Source organism: Macaca fascicularis, chromosome 9 (genome assembly GCF_037993035.2).
Source record: "Macaca fascicularis isolate 582-1 chromosome 9, T2T-MFA8v1.1".
In the NCBI taxonomy this organism is placed as follows: domain Eukaryota; kingdom Metazoa; phylum Chordata; class Mammalia; order Primates; family Cercopithecidae; genus Macaca; species Macaca fascicularis.
In genome coordinates, this window is record NC_088383.1 from 20,809,820 (window position 1) to 20,826,149 (window position 16,330).

Genomic DNA, 16,330 nt, shown 5'->3' on the forward strand with positions numbered 1-16,330 from the left:
CCTAAGTAGGTTGGTTGTGTAAGCTTTTCTTACCTCAAACAACAAATAAATTTTCTTAAAAGGGCATGGATGAGAATGGCTTCCCTTTGGGTATCAGATTGCTAAGCATTTCTCAATTGTTAAGAAGTTATTTCATCATGTATGGAGTGCAAGTTGAGTTGCAGGGCATATAAGCATTATTGTATTAAGTATAAATGTGCATTCCTGCATCTGAGGGTCCTGTGAGGTCCATCTCCCAGGAAACAATCTGAATAGTTACTGAACACATGGGATGGGTCAGGGCAGATTGTGAGAAGCATAATGTTGATCATGTAAACTTAGATTTTGTACATTTGTAAATATAGGGTATTTCCTGTATTGCATTGTGGCTGTAAACTAGGGAGAAATGTAAATACAGGGTCTAACTCTGTAAATAGCTTCTGATTTTTCCTAATAGTGTACTCCTTGAAAAGTGCTTTTCAATTAATGCCATATGTCAGATTCTTTTCCAAAGGGGTGAAAATAAAAATCCATCTTATAAACACTTTGGTTTTAATCGATATTGGGTGTGCTTTTACAGTGTTGTGCTTATTTTGGTTTGCACAAAAACCTTATTAAAAAAGGACATTATCTTGCATGTAGGCACTTGCTAAGAGGAATACAGCTTGCTGCCAGAGAATATTCTAAATTGCCGATCTTGTTGGGAGCCTGCTGTAAAAATATCTGCAGCTTGGAAGAATTGGAGATGGCTAATAACAGTGACTGTAATTAATAGCTAATTGTTTTAAGGAAAGAAATTAACAATTTGAGCTGATAACCTAACCAATTAAAAAAAAAGAAGCAAAACGAATTCAGAGAAAGACAGCAATATGTATTGTCCTCACAGTTATTTCTTATGGACGTGTTTGGTATTATATAATACATTTTCTTTCTGATATATACCTGCAGCTGATAGTGGTGATTCTTGGCCCATCAGACCTTTGGTTTATTTTGCCTTTCTCTTCTGCCTTTTATTATTAAACCTTGCCCTTTGGTCATGGTGTGTTCAAACTCTATCTAGACTATTCCATTCTAGACACAACACAACAAGGTGATGGTAAAAAGTTACTATGTTTAGTCTGCAAAAGAAAATGCTAGGCAAACACTAGGTGTGAACTACCTTCTAGTGTTTGAAAGGCTGTTTGAAAAGTCAGAGATTTATGGTACTGCAGAGTTCCCGAGTGTTGATTTAGGAGCAATGGAGTAAAAGAGAAAACAAATGACCACTTTACCCACCCCCAAACACACACTCGGGCAATTTTATAACGACGACGTTCTCACACAGCAGTCAGTGGCTGGAGGTGGTGGTATTTGCTACCACTTTACCACTTTTAGATGGGGCAGTGTCTCTTGCTTCCTCTACCCCTGCTAACCCGCAACACTGAAGCCAAGCTCCTGTGGCTGTCGTGGTTGCATGTGATACGGCAGTGCTGGGAAAGGAAGAGCGTGGTCCCTTTTAATGATACATAATGGGAGGAAAGGAAGTGCTGAGTAGAGGCAGCTGTGGTCCCTGGCTAGGGCTCCACCCCCACAGACCTAGGTGAGGACAGGCATTTCCTCCCTTAATGTTGCATTTCCCAAGACCATCCTGGCCTGCCACAGCCCCATCCTGTGCCTATAAAAACACAGGCAGACAGAGAGATGGCTGGATGTCCAGAGGAGCATGTATTCCTCAGTGGAGGAACACAGGGTGGCTGCATGTCAAGAGGAAGGCACAGGTGTTTGCAGCATGCCACCAGGCCATCGACTGGTGGAAGGACGAGGAGTTTCGCTGGGGCAGTGAGAGGAGCGGCCAGGCTGCTGAGCGGCCCCACTCTAGGGGAAAACCCTCCCACTCCATCCCGCTTTTAGATTCCCCCATCTGCTCAGAGATACCTCCACTCAAACAATCCTCCCACTTCAGCCTCCAACGTAGCTGGGACCACAGGCATGCACCACCACACCTGGATAATTGTTGTATTTTTTGTAGAGACAGGGTTTCACCTTGTTGCCCAGGATGTTCTTGAACTCCTGGACTCAAGCAACCTGCTGGCCTAATCCTCCATAAGTGCTGAGATTATAGGCATGAGCTACCATGCCCAGTCTCTATTCTGTTTAAGTGAACATTTAAATTAACTTTAGTTGGTATGATTTTTATTATTTTTATTACCTTATTTTATATATATATATATATATTTTATAGACACAGGGACTAGCTCTGTTTCCCAGGCTGGAGTACAGTGGCATGATCATAGCTCATTGAAGCCTTGAACTCCTGGGCTCAAACAGTCTTACTACCTCAGCCTCCCAAGTATCTAGGACTATAGGTGTGTACCACCATGTCTGGCTTTCTTTTCCTTTCTCTCTCTCTCTTTTTTTTTTTTTTTTTTTTTTTTTTGGCAAAGATCAAAGATGGGGGTCTCACTATGTTGTCCAGGGTGGCCTCAAACTTCTAGCATCAACTGATCCTCCTACCTTGGCCTCTCAAAACGCTGGGCGTATAAGCCACTGTGCCCAGCCCCTAATTTGTATGAATTTTTAAAGCAGAACTTTGGTTTCATAATTTTAAAAGTATCACTTAGAATGTGACCTACAAAATCATCTTGATTTTTATGTGTTAAACTTGAGAAAGTATGTTCACAAGACATAATAAGAGACAATTAATCAAAAACCTAGAGGATATATGATTCTGTAGATGTTTCAGAGGGACAGTTGCATCCCTGTTGGTCATCTTCCTCATAACTAAATAATGAGAACCTCTCTTCTTCTGGAAAGCTATGACATTAACTTAGGGATTTGGCAAATATTCTAAGAAGACATGATTCTTGCTTTCACAGAGCATAGACTCTCAGATGATTAATTGACTTAACCATGCATCATTACGTAACCAGACAAAAACAAAACATGCTAAGTTAATTTTACTCTTAGCTGCATTTTTCCCCATCGAAAATTCTGCTATGATTACAATTTTCCTCTTCCTCAAGGTTGCAGCTCTAGCTTTCATGGAGCCAGTGGGGCTACACAGGGCTGCAGTACAATTGTGTTGTGTGTCTGGGTTCTGCACATAGGCCCTGGCCTAGGGAGGCAAGGGGCTGAAATCTAGCCTGTATTCCATGTGCCAAGCCCAGTGTGTTAGGGCCAGTTGGGACAACTGTGTCTATTTTTTATTATTATTTAATTTTTATATTTTTAAATTTTTTTGAGACAGGGTCTCACTCTGTCTCAGTCTGGAGTGCAGTGGCACGATCTTGTCTCACTGCAACCTCTGTCTCCTGGGTTCAAGTGATTCTCCAGACTCAGCCTCCCGAGTAGCTGGGACTAACAGGCATGCACCACCATGCCCAACTAATTTTTGTATTTTTAGTAGAGACGGGGTTTCACCTTGTTGGCAAGGCTGGTCTCGAACTCCTGACCTCAAGTGGTCTGCCTGCCATGGCCTCCCAAAATGCTGGGATTACAGGCGTGAGCCACCGCTCTCAGCCAGAACAACTGTGTCTAAATGTTTCACTCAGAGGACACCCAATTCTGATGTCCACAAAAGTGCTCTACAGGCTAGCAGAGGCTCTGGAGCTAGACATATGCTTCTGCCTGCCCATTGTGAATTGAGGGCTAGTGCTCCAGTGTGGTTAAAAGCTTATCATAATTTGTACTTTATGGGGCTGTTCCTGGAGGGTAGGGTTATGTGTGTGTGTTGGCGCAGACAAGCAGTGAGACACACATCAGTGATAGCTTTGTTTACTTACTATTTTTTTTTTTTTTTTTGAGACGGAGTCTCGCTCTGTCGCCCAGGCCGGAGTGCAGTGGCCAGATCTCAGCTCACTGCAAGCTCCGCCTCCCGGGTTCCCGCCATTCTCCTGCCTCAGCCTCCCAAGTAGCTGGGACTACAGGCGCCCGCCACCTCGCCCGGCTAGTTTTTTGTACTTTTCAGTAGAGACGGGGTTTCACCGTATTAACCAGGATGGTCTCGATCTCCTGACCTCGTGATTCGCCCGTCTCGGCCTCCCAAAGTGCTGGGATTACAGGCTTGAGCCACCGCGCCGGGCCTACTTACTAGTTTTTTAAAGCACAGGTTCTGGGATCAGGAGGAAGAAGATGGTGTTGGACGTGAGGTTTCCCTCTATGAGTCATGATTCCACTTGACTTTAGCCTCTTGGAGTGTCCCTGGGGTTGAGCTTTTTGGAGGCTTCATTTGTGACCAGTACTGTGTGTGTTTTCACTCAGTACAGTTTTGAATAGATGCTACTGCATTTACTTTATGGCTTAATTGTATGGGACTCAAGAAGAAGGGATAAACGCTTCTCACCTTGGAGAGTATATTCAAGACTCAGCTTAGTGATTTGAGTGGCAAAATCCAGCTCAGTGGTTCAAAAAATAAAATATGTTTTGAAAGCTCATAAAGTTGGTCTCCAGTGCCAGAAATTCCCATTTTGGACTGGCTTCAAGGCAATGAAAGCTCAGACACTGACTCATTGAACTATTTCCTTATTAACAGACATAGTACCAAGCATTTTTGAGGGTTGAAAAAATAACTGAACTGTCGTCCAAAATCTTTGAGCCTCTCAAATGCAAAGTTTTTTAAAACTCTTAATTTTGAGACTTTTGTGATTTCAAAGGAAATCTGATCTATCTCTCTTTATATGTTGTTTATTCTTAACTCATCCAAATGCTATTTGGCCAACGTTGGCTTATGTTTAAAAAAAAATCTCTTAAGTCATTTTATAAGCTGCTCAGGGCTTTATTTCTTTAGACCAGGAAGTTGTAAATTGCCAGCATTAAGCAGAAGGTGTGTTGTTGAGTGCTAGTTTTATTTAAAAAGAATGAGATTTTATGTATTTTTGAGCAGATTTGCTTTATTGACAATCCACCCCAAAATATCATGTAACAGTTGAAATTTCTCTTAGATACACTGTTAGAAAAGTCTTGCCTAAAAAAAAACAAAAACAAACAACAACAGCAAAAGACATAAAGTATTGCTTAGTTAGAACAATGACCATCCAGATTATTTTGATGAAATATAAACACATTTAGAATTAACACAGGGTTTATCAAAGAGTTATGTAAGAGTAAAAATCAACGGATTTATATCATTTTTCTTCATGCTAATAAAATGTTATTCTGAGGGCATGGCATTATTATACATATTTATTAAACTGAATACTTTTCATTTGATATGGGCAGAAAAAAATTGCTTTATCCAATTGCTACACTGAGGCAATTAAGGATAATTTTAAAAATTCATGACAGTCAATAGAAAATGGGGGAGAAAAAGGACCTAACAAACCTTATCTTTGCTTCCATGTGAAAAGATTGATTTGGATTTTTTTTTTTTCCCAGCAAAAACAGAGATATAAATCCTGACCAAATTTTGTATAAAATCAAGTTAATAATCTTCAGCTGATTCCCTCTATTACTATTTATTGGTATATAATTTGGCCAGTCAGAGCTCATACCTGTAATCCCTGCACTTTGGGAGGCCGAGGCTGGTGGATCGCTTGAGCCCAGGAGTTCACGACCAGCTTGGGCATCATAGCGAGACCCTGTGGCTACAAAAAAATAAATAAATACAAAAATTAGCTTGGTGAGGTGTGCATGCCTGCAGTCCGAACTCCTCACGAGGCTGAAGTGGAAGGATTGCTTGAGCTGGGAGGTGGAGGTTGTAGTGAGCCATGATCACACCGCTACACTCCAGCCTGGGTAACAGAATGAGTCTCTGTGTGTGTACACTTCCCAAAAGTCCCAACCGGCCAGCACTTGCCCAACCTCTCCTCCCCAGTAAAAAATTTTCTTATAAAAGCCTCAGCTTCCAAGTCTTTGCTATTGTGAATAGTGCCGCAATAAACATACGTGTGCATGTGTCTTTATAGCAGCATGATTTATAATCCTTTGGGTATATACCCAGTAATGGGATGGCTGGGTCATATGGTACATCTAGTTCTAGATCCTTGAGGAATCGCCATACTGTTTTCCATAATGGTTGAACTAGTTTACAATCCCACCAACAGTGTAAAAGTGTTCCTATTTCTCCACATCCTCTCCAGCATCTGTTGTTTCCTGACTTTTTAATGATCGCCATTCTAACTGGTGTGAGATGGTATCTCATTGTGGCTTTGATTTGCATTTCTCTGATGGTCAGTGATGATGAGCATTTTTTCATGTGTCTGTTGGCTGTATGAATGTCTTCTTTTGAGAAATGTCTGTTCATATCCTTTGCCCACTTTTGGATGGGGTTGTTTGTTTTTTTCTTGTAAATTTGTTTGAGTTCTTTGTCGGTTCTGGATATTAGCCCTTTGTCAGATGAGTAGATTGCAAAAATGTTCTCCCATTCTGTAGGTTGCCTGTTCACTCTGATGGTAGTTTCTTTTGCTGTGCAGAAGCTTTTTAGTTTAACGAGATCCCATTTGTCAATTTTGGCTTTTGCTGCCGTTGCTTTTGGTGTTTTAGACATGAAGTCTTTGCCTATACCTATGTCCTGAATGGTACTACCTAGGTTTTCCTCTAGGGTTTTTATGGTATTAGGTCTAACATTTAAGTCTCTAATCCATCTTGAATTAATTCTCATATAAGGAGTAAGGAAAGGATCCAGTTTCAGCTTTCTACTTATGGCTAGCCAATTTTCCCAGCACCATTTATTAAATAGGGAATCCTTTCCCCATTTCTTGTTTCTCTCAGGTTTGTCAAAGATCAGATGGCTGTAGATGTGTGGTATTATTTCTGAGGACTCTGTTCTGTTCCATTGGTCTATATGTCTGTTTTGGTACCATCAGTGACAGACTGGATTAAGAAAATGTGGCACATATACACCATGGAATACTATGCAGCCATAAAAAAGGATGAGTTTGTGTCCTTTGTAGGGACATGGATGCAGCTGGAAACCATCATTCTTAGCAAACTATCACAAGAACAGAAAACCAAACACCGCATGTTCTCACTCATAGGTGGGAACTGAACAATGAGATCACTTGGACTCGGGAAGGGGGACATCACACACCGGGGCCTATCATGGGGAGGGGGGAGGGGGGAGGGATTGCATTGGGAGTTATACCTGATGTAAATGACGAGTTGATGAGTGCTGACGAGTTGATGGGTGCAGCACAGCAACATGGCACAAGTATACATATGTAACAAACCTGCATGTTATGCACATGTACCCTAGAACTTAAAGTATAATAATAAAAAAAAATTCTTCACCTTGCAAAAAATAAAAAAATAAAAATAAAAAATAAAAGCCTCAGCTTGTAAGCCATCAGGGTCTCAGCCAGACTCCTGACTGCGGCCCCTTGCAGGCTTATTCCTGTGAATAAACCTGTTTGGCCATTGAGTTGCCTCCTGTCTCTCACTTTCTTCCTTTACATTTTCCTAACATTTGGTGCCGAAATCTGGGGCCGGAGTCTGGGCTTCTTGGCGGAGAGGCTGGCTCTCGCAGCCTCCCATTCTCAGGCCCCTCTACCACCCTTCTTTGCACCTTCACAGCCCACTCTCCTTTATATATACCCCGTGTGTTATATATTATGTATATAATTTACCGATTTCCTTTGAATTTTATGTATAGGCTAGCAATCACATTGACATTTCTGATGAGTGAAGGCCTGTGATTCCTTGGCAAGGTTATGTAATAGTGGCCAATAAATGTCCTTATGTATTCACAGATGAAAACATTGAAACATAAATGGAAAACAATCTTTCCCAGCCACAACATGAGTAGCGTGGTTCCAGATAGAGTTAAAAAAATATATACAAAATCCCCAGACCTGTATTTAACTCTCAGGCGGTCTGTGTAAATCATTTGGAGGAGATCTGAAAAGACGACAGATACCCTGTGTCCGTGTTTCGTCTCTATCAAGTAACAGATTTTGGTAAAGACAGTCAACTTCTTGATGATTCAGTTTCCACGTTTATAAAATAGATATTGTTGTCTGTGTGTTCACCTGTAATAAAGGTGACAAGTTAGTGCTAGTAAAATGTACTTCACTCCCCAGATGGAAAACGGAATTTCCTAGTGCCCATTTCATTACCATCTACAGAGATCATAATGGCCTGTCCCACATCTCAATGAAGTTGTAGTTCTCATCGGTTACCTCGCCATGCTTTTTGGGAGGTTGACAGTAAATGGATTCAAAATTGGGGTGAAGTCAAAGGTCTGCAAACTGTGACTGTATAGAATATAAATTTGTGAACCTGCTTGAGACAGCACAGTTAACTCACTTAAGTTCCAGCCGTGACACCAGTGAGCTGTATTTAACATCAGAGTGCCAGAGAAGGTCACCTAGGTCCTGCAGGAAAGTCTGTCGAGCTTATTGCAGCTCAGCTGGAACCAGGAGGCAGCAGAAGGCACGGAGAGCCTGTGTGGCCTCTGCACCCCGGTGAATTTATCACCTGGCATGTGCTGCAGCAGCCAAGCCATTCTGCTGTAAGTGGGCCTGGTATGGACAGTTTTGAAAGACATATGACAGACCTGAAAATAGTCAGGAGGCAGTTGAGCAATCCCTCATTTCAATGTAGTTAATGACAGAAGGGCATGGAAAGGCTTTTGACCTGCTTTTTAAAAAATTATGTTTTTAGCAATTAACATTTGCATCCCTATCTTTGAAAATAAGGCCACTATGAAGTTTTATGCAAAATTATATTTACAAAACTAACATAGACTTTGCACAGACTTTGAGTAAGGGACCACTATGGGGTGACAGAGAGGAGTTGAAGTCACAGGCTGATGAGTTGACTTTTCTGTTTAGAATCTGCCCACGCCAAAGCGGGCTTTTATCAGCCTCTGTAGGACAATACTTAGGTGAGGAATAACATTCACTGAGTTGAGGTTGCCTGCTGTTTTCCACATAGTAAACTGAGAATGTGTGCAGTCTGATGAGTTTTTCTCAGTACCTGTTTTGTACTGGGGTTGATCGTCTAAATTCTATGCTCATTAGATTGATCTGCTGACATTAGAGAGCTCCCACGTATGAACGCTCAGTGTATCCACATGGAGGCATTAGGCAGCAACCTCAAGGAGCTAAAGTTGATATGTTTCTTTATTTTTTTAATATAGGCCAAATAGGAATAAACATAGAAAATTTCGAGAGTAAAAGAGGTGACACAAAATACCATTCTACCTGGTCTGGCTTAACCAGAAATGAATTCAGAGAAGCAGAATTGCCAGTTACTCACACAGCAATCTCTGCTGGTTATGAATCTGTGACTTTCTATCATCCCTTGGTATAAAATAAAGGCAAGAAATAATGACTTTTATGCGTGCTTAGCCAATGATCCAGGTGAGATTACGTCCCCATTGGAGTGGACAGGGCCTCCGTTGCAGCTTAGTTTTGTGGAAATTACAGTTCTGCACAGGGTGGGTGGCGGGTTTTTATTGTCTGCAGTATTGCAGTATTATATTGTCAGAAAATCACCTGAAGGAGTAGAGGAGAAAGCTCTGTCTGCTTAATAGAGGCGTCAGCAGGCAGAAATCCACGGACTCGCTGCCCTGTGTTCATCTTGCCTGAGAAATATAATAGCCAGTTACTGGAAAGGGCTGATTGAATCACTTTCTCAAGAATCTCAGATGGAAAAAAAAAATGGGCAAATGCAGAATTCCTTTCCATCTTTTCCCATTGTTCTCATATTGTGGGGAGACGTTGGTTTTGAGAGTAGACTCAGTGTCAGTTTTGTTAAAAGCATGCTCTTCCCCCAGTTTCAACAGTGCCTTGGAGAAATGTACGGAAGACTTCACAGTGAAATGAGAAAGCACGTAGTTTCAGTTACTGAAATAAGACACCACATGTGGTGTAGCAATGAGATGGGATCATTATTTGTATATCTATAAAGACCATTGAGAGCCCTGGACATTTTGATCATTGCATCTTTTATTAAGATAGACTTCAGAAGTTCACAAGTAGCTCCTAACCTAAGAGTTTTCCTCAATGTGAATAATGACAGTTGTCCTGAGTCTTTCTGTCTCTTTCCTCATCTTCATTTCTAACGTTTGAGCCCCGGAGTCATCAGCCTGCCTTCTCGCTGACCTTATTGATCTGCCCTCTGATTTACTATGATGTCGTTGTTGCTGACAAAATTAACTTATTCATTCAGTCATTTATTTATTCAGTAGTCATTCAGTTTGTTTGGAGTGCCTAAAACATTCAAGGTGCTCTGTTAGAATTCTGGGAATAAAAAGATTGGGCAGAAAAATCAATCCCACCTTATGAAAGTAACACACAAGACACTGAACTGCAATAAAACAGGGTAGGTGAAGAGTCACGGGCATTGGGAGCGCAGGAGAGGGAGTGACACCACCTAGGAGATCCTGGAGGAAGCTGACATTTCACTTGGACTGTGAAGGATAAGATTATTTTTTTCTAATGAATTAGGAATGAAGTCAATCCAGGTAGAGAGACAAATTTATAAAAGCGGAGAATTGGCTGGGTGTGGTGACTCATGCCTATAATCCCAGCACTTTTGGAGGCCAAGGCGGGTGGATCACAAAGTCAAGAGATGGAGACCATCCTGGCCAACATGGTGAAACCCTGTCTCTACTAAAAAAAAATACAAAAATTAGCTAGGTGTGGTGACATGCACCTGTAGACCCAGCTACTTGGGAGGCTGAGGCAGGAGATTGGCGTGAACCTGGGAGGCAGAGCGAGCTGAGATAGCCCATTGCACGCCAGCCTGGGTGACAGAGTGAGACTCCATCTAAAAAACAAAAAAGCAAGGAATCATGGATAGGTATAACATCCTCCTGGAAAAATGAGAACTTCAGTGTCACTAACTTCTTTTATATATATATTTTATTTCAATAGCTTTAGGGGTACAAGTGGTTTTTGGTTTCATAGATGAATCGTATAGTGGTAAAGTCTAGGATTGTAGTGCACCTGTCAACTGGAGTAGTGTACAGTGCACCCAATAAGTAGTTTTTCACCCCACACCTCCCCTACGTTCCTCCATTCTGAGTCTCCAGGTCCATGATGTCACTGTGTATGCTTTTGTGCAGCCATCGCTTAGCTCCCATTTATGAGAAGAGGCAGTATTGGGTTTTCAATTTCTAAGTTAGTTCATTTAGAACAGTGGCCTCCAGTTCCATCCAACTTGCTGCAAAAGACATTATTTCTATCCTTTTAATGGCTGAGTAGTATTCCATGGTGTATATACATGACATTTTCTTCGTCCACTCATCTGCTGATGGGCACTTAGGTTGATTCCGTATCTTTGCCATTGTGAATTGTGCTGCAATAAACACACATGTGCAGATGTCTTCATGATATAGTGATTTCTTTTCCAATGCCACTAAATCTTAAGTCTGTAGTAGGTTGTGAAAGACTTTAGGTCTGGGGGAGGAAGTCGGGACAAACTAATGATGGACACAATATACCATTGTATGAGTTTTTAGCTTTAGATACCAGGGTAAGTTGAGTGCCTTAATTTAATTAAGGCTTTTACAAACATACCTTTTTGTAGTGCAAATAATCTGTGTTTATTGTAAAATTTGGAAAACCAGGTAAGTAAGCAGAAGAAATTAAGAGACCTATATCCTTTTAATAATATGGGGGCACTTGGGAGACCATCCTATGATGAAGTGTGCCAGAGATTCAGGCCACTCCTTGGTGGGGCTTAATTCTCAGGACCTTGCTGCATTTGAGAGAAAGGAGAGTAGACTGGAGTTTCACTAGTTTTATTGTAGAGATCTCGTCTGTCCTAGATTGAGTGTCTTTGGTGATGGATGGAGGGGAATACAGGACTTTTCTTTTCTTTTCTTTTTTTTTTTGAGACAAAGTCTTGCTCTGTCGCCAAGGCTGGAATACAGTGGCTCAATCTTGGTTCGCTGTAACCTCCGCCTCCTGGGTTCCAGTGATTCTATTGCCTCAGCCTCTCAAATAGCTTGGATTACAGGCGCATGCCACCATGTCCAGCTAATTTTTGTATTTTTAGTAGAGACGGAGTTTCACCATGTTGACCAGGCTTGTCTCGAACTCCTGACCTCAGCTGATTAGTCCACCTTGGCCTCCCAAAGTGCTCAGATTACAGATGTGAGCCACCATGCCCAGCCGATAGGGCGTTTTATCATTCTAAAAAGAACCCATTCTTGGCTGGGCATGGTGGCTGGCTCATGCCTCTAATCTCAGCACTTTGGGAGACTGAGGTGGGCAGATTGCTTGAGGTCAGGAGTTCAAGACCAGCCTGGCCAACATGGTGAAACCCTGCTCTACTAAAATAAAAATAAAAACAAAAAAGAACCCACTCTCTAGAGGGTAAGAGTTTTTTACTGGGGAGCTCAAATGGGACCAGAGAGAGGCCTTGATTCATACCCAACCCTCAGATTTCTGTCTTGGAGAGTTAGCCTAAGCCCCCAGTGGTTTCAAAATTGCCTCTCTGCACGTGGAGTAATTAGGTTCTGTTTCAGCAACGTGAAAAGTTAAACAGATTGTCAAGACAATCTCTATTTCTTTGTGGAAATGTGTCCACACCTTTTAACAACTGACTGACAAATACATGTTTTAACAGTAAATCTTTTAAAAATGATGTTCTAAAGTGCCCTTGGATCGCTTTCCTTCTGACTTGGAAGCTATTTGTACACGTGCCAACACACACAGGATTGAGATCAATTTTTTCTCTCTTGTGCAAGATCAGAGTCTAAGCAATGACTAGCACAAAGCTATGAGTCAGGAAGAAAAAAATGAAACAAAGCTGCGTTTCCATCCAGGCGCTCTGAAATATAACCACTGATATGAAAACACTGCCTTTTGGTTGCATGTCCCAAGGTAAAGGACAAGAGAAGACTATCTATTGTAATTTTATGTTAATGCTCCCCACATTCATTTCACACTGTCCATACTCAGTTCCAGAAAATCACTTTGTAGGTGGAACTGTGTTAGTGACTGTTATTCTGAAAGCGCTGTGGTGCTAAGTTTCCTTGGTCTGTTTGCACCATCCAGAAGGAAAATTTCTCCTCCATCCTGGAGGATGTGTCATTTGAACATCTTTTAGCACTCTCAGAAGAGCATAGATGTTCATTTATTCTTTTTTTTTTCTCCCTAGAATTTCGTTGCTCTAGCCTACTTTTTTTCTTTTTTCTGGTTTCAGATAAATTTTAAGTTGCCCAGATTCCCTTAATGTCATTTCCACAGGAGGCATTATACTCTTCTTAGGCCCAAATTCTAAAATTCCATTTTGGGAGATTATTTCATTAAGAAACTGACTGAAATCAATTTTAAAATGAGGATGATACGTCTCAGTTGGAAACAGTAGCACTTCAGTAGCAAACATTTATTGATTTGTAGAAGGATAGAAACTTCCTTTTTTCAAAAGCAGCTGGGATGGTTTTTTCCACTTGAGCTCTCTGCAAACCGCTAATAAGGTCTTTAGCTCTGTGATCTTAGCATAATTCATGGTTGTCAAGAGGGATATTTGCCGACTTAAAGGATATGTTGACTCTTATCAATGAAATGCAATGAAGCTGATATTTGTACTCGGAATTTTTATTTCAGGCACACTGGGCCTGTTCTGAATACATAGGAAGACCAGAACAATAATACTTGCTCTATGATAAACAGAATGGTATATTGATTTTGGAAAATATGTCAGCTCAATTTGGAAGATTGCTAAACCATATAAAACAGAGCCAGTTTAAAAAAAAAAAAAAAAAAAAAAGGCCAGCACGGTGGCTCACACCTGTAAATCCCAGCACTTTGGGAGGCTGAGGTGGGTGGGTCACCTGAGATTGGGAGTTCAAGACCAGCCTGACCAACATGGTGAAACCCCATCTCTACTAAAAACAACAAAAATTAGCCAGGCCTATTGTTAGGCGCTTGCAATCCCAGCTACTCGGGAGGCTGAGACACGAGAATCACTTGAACCCAGGAGGCAGAGGTTGCAGTGAGCCAAGATCATACCACTGCACTCCAGCCTGGGTGACAGAGAGAGACTCCGTTAAAAAGAAAGAAAGAATGATGAGAGAGAGACAGAGAGAGAGAGAGAGAGAGAGAGAGAGAGAGAGAGAGAGAGAGAGAGAGAAAGAGGAAGGAAGGAAGGAAGGAAGGAAGGGAGGGAGGGAAGAAAGATGAAAGAAAGAAAGATGAAAGAAAGACAGATGGAAACAAAGAAAAGATCGTGAGCTTGTGTTTGCTGAATGATGGGTTTCAGCGCAGCCAGTGTTGTCTTCTGGAACCAGCAAGCACCCATGCGAAGGAGAGCCGGTCTGGTTAGTTAGATGACTTTGGGTAGATGAAGAGTACAAATGCATAGCAGGAAAGAGGTTTTCAAGAGCATGATCCATTTCCCCCAGCGAGCTGAACCTGGACTCTTCAGAAGTCCTGAGGACAGGCCAGCTTGGCACGTTTTCTCCTTTTCAGCTTCTAGCCTGCTCTCCTCCTTTCCGCTGTCACCTCTGAATGCTGTGTGGAGGCGCTGATCTGCCTAAGACACAGGCTGTGAGCCAAGCTGTTTTTAATGACCGTCCTTAAGCTTCAGCCCAACAGCTGTTTTACAGGTGCGCATGATTCAGCAACTAACTCACTGTGAGTGTATGATTTAAAAGGTGCATGTAAATCATTTGAAAAGGTATTTTAAATGCTCTGGTGGGCTCGCTATTTAAAGGAATCCTGCAGCAAATCTGTTTTGAAAGGGAAGACTCTCCTTCTAATGCCAGTAAGGATCACCGCCCCCTAGGTTTGGCCTTGTGTGTATTTGATAGATTTAAAGTGGGGTGAGATATATTTTCAGGCCGTTATGCTCTGCAGAGTCCCACATTGAACTTCACCAGCTTGTTTATCAATGTTGTCGCTGCCTCCCTGCCCACAGGAGCATCAGCTGGTTTGGCAGGAGGAGAAGGCAGATCATCTGTGCCTCTATCTGACTCACCTTCCCAGCCATACAGAGCAGTTTCAGGCTTGTCTCCACATTCCTTCTTTCTGTGAATGAAGAATCACGTGGTCACATAAAAAATATTACTGGAGTTTCAAGGATGAAAAATTCAGGAAATATACTTAATGAAGTTTAATTTCAAAACAGGAAATACCTTCTAATTTGGGAAGTATGGGTGTGTGTATGTGTGTGTGTGTTTAAGCTAAATAATGAAATCTTATAAAAACTTCCTGCCTGAAGAATTTTGCATGACTGTACAAACAGATTTTTGATACTGTGTATCATATGCTGTTCAAATAACCTGACAGTCCTAGTGGGTCCTGGGTCCACATCCCTTCCTGCTTCGTTGCAATCATAATGACATAGTATTCGCTATTTTTGTCAAAATGTTGACAAAGTACCAGAAACCAACTCAATTGCTGGTGTTATTCCTACTCCTAATTTATTTCTCAATTCTTCCAAAGGGTCTATTTTTCACTCCTCTATTTATTTTTTTCTCATCCTTCTCCACACTCCCTCCACTTTCTCTTCTCTTGGCACACGTGTGTCTTTTCTGATCTTGAACTTATCTTCCCTTCCAGCCTTTCCTTTCTATATACCAGGTCCATTCAGTCAGCCAACTGGAGTTATCAGGGTGACAAGGCTCCAAATATCTTTCACCACGTATTAAAATAAACTTGCACTTTCATAGACCTGCCTTCAGCATCCTTCATTTATGTTTGTTTCACACACTATCCAGCATTTTATTTCTCTTTATTTTTGATTTTCTCACTTTGGGATTATGTTTACTTCTGCAAAGCAAGACACCAACCATATGTACTGGCAATGGAAGGAGAGCAAAAGATAGCTCTCCATGCAAAATGACTTTTAAGTAAATCATAATCTTTGGATAGATTATCCTCATATCTCATATTGGAGGTTTTAGTTGCAGAACATAAAGTCAGAATGTTATGGGAATAAAAAAATAACACACACATTCTTTCTGAGCATGTTTGAACGCTACACTTTCCAAACCAAATGTTGTGAATTTGTTGTGCTCCATTTAGGTAGTATGTCGCCTTTGAGATATACAGAATGAAGTTCATGACTTTGGGTCAAGTAGAAAGTGATTTGGAGAACGGGGAGGGGATTTGGCCTGTTCAATTACCTTTTGTATTAGTCCTTTTATCTAGGACACTCTTGCTGCCACACATAAAACTTCCCTTTGCAAAAGAGAGGTTAGATAATACTTTGACAGCAGAAGAAAATCAGTGTCAAACAAACAAGCATGGTACCAAGCATGCAAGTGTTGTTAGTTAGGCCTGGGTTGGACTCCTGGGTAACTCACTTGGTACTTGGGAGATCTTTGGCAAACTACTTAACTCATGTCAAGCCAAGGTTCTACTTGAGCAAAATTATTCATTATTCTTTTCTGTTTCCTCTTTTTCTTAAAGACATTTTATAGTATCTCTTGTAATATTAAATTTTGGCATAGATCATTTACTGTGGAAATGGGAAA

At 41.3% G+C, this 16,330-nt stretch overlaps 1 protein-coding gene across 3 annotated transcripts in view; it reads left to right on the top strand.

Moving 5' to 3' along the window:
- Window positions 1-16,330, top strand: part of PLXDC2 (plexin domain containing 2) — a 467,700-nt gene that overhangs the window by 100,727 nt on the left and 350,643 nt on the right. The window lies entirely within an intron of this gene.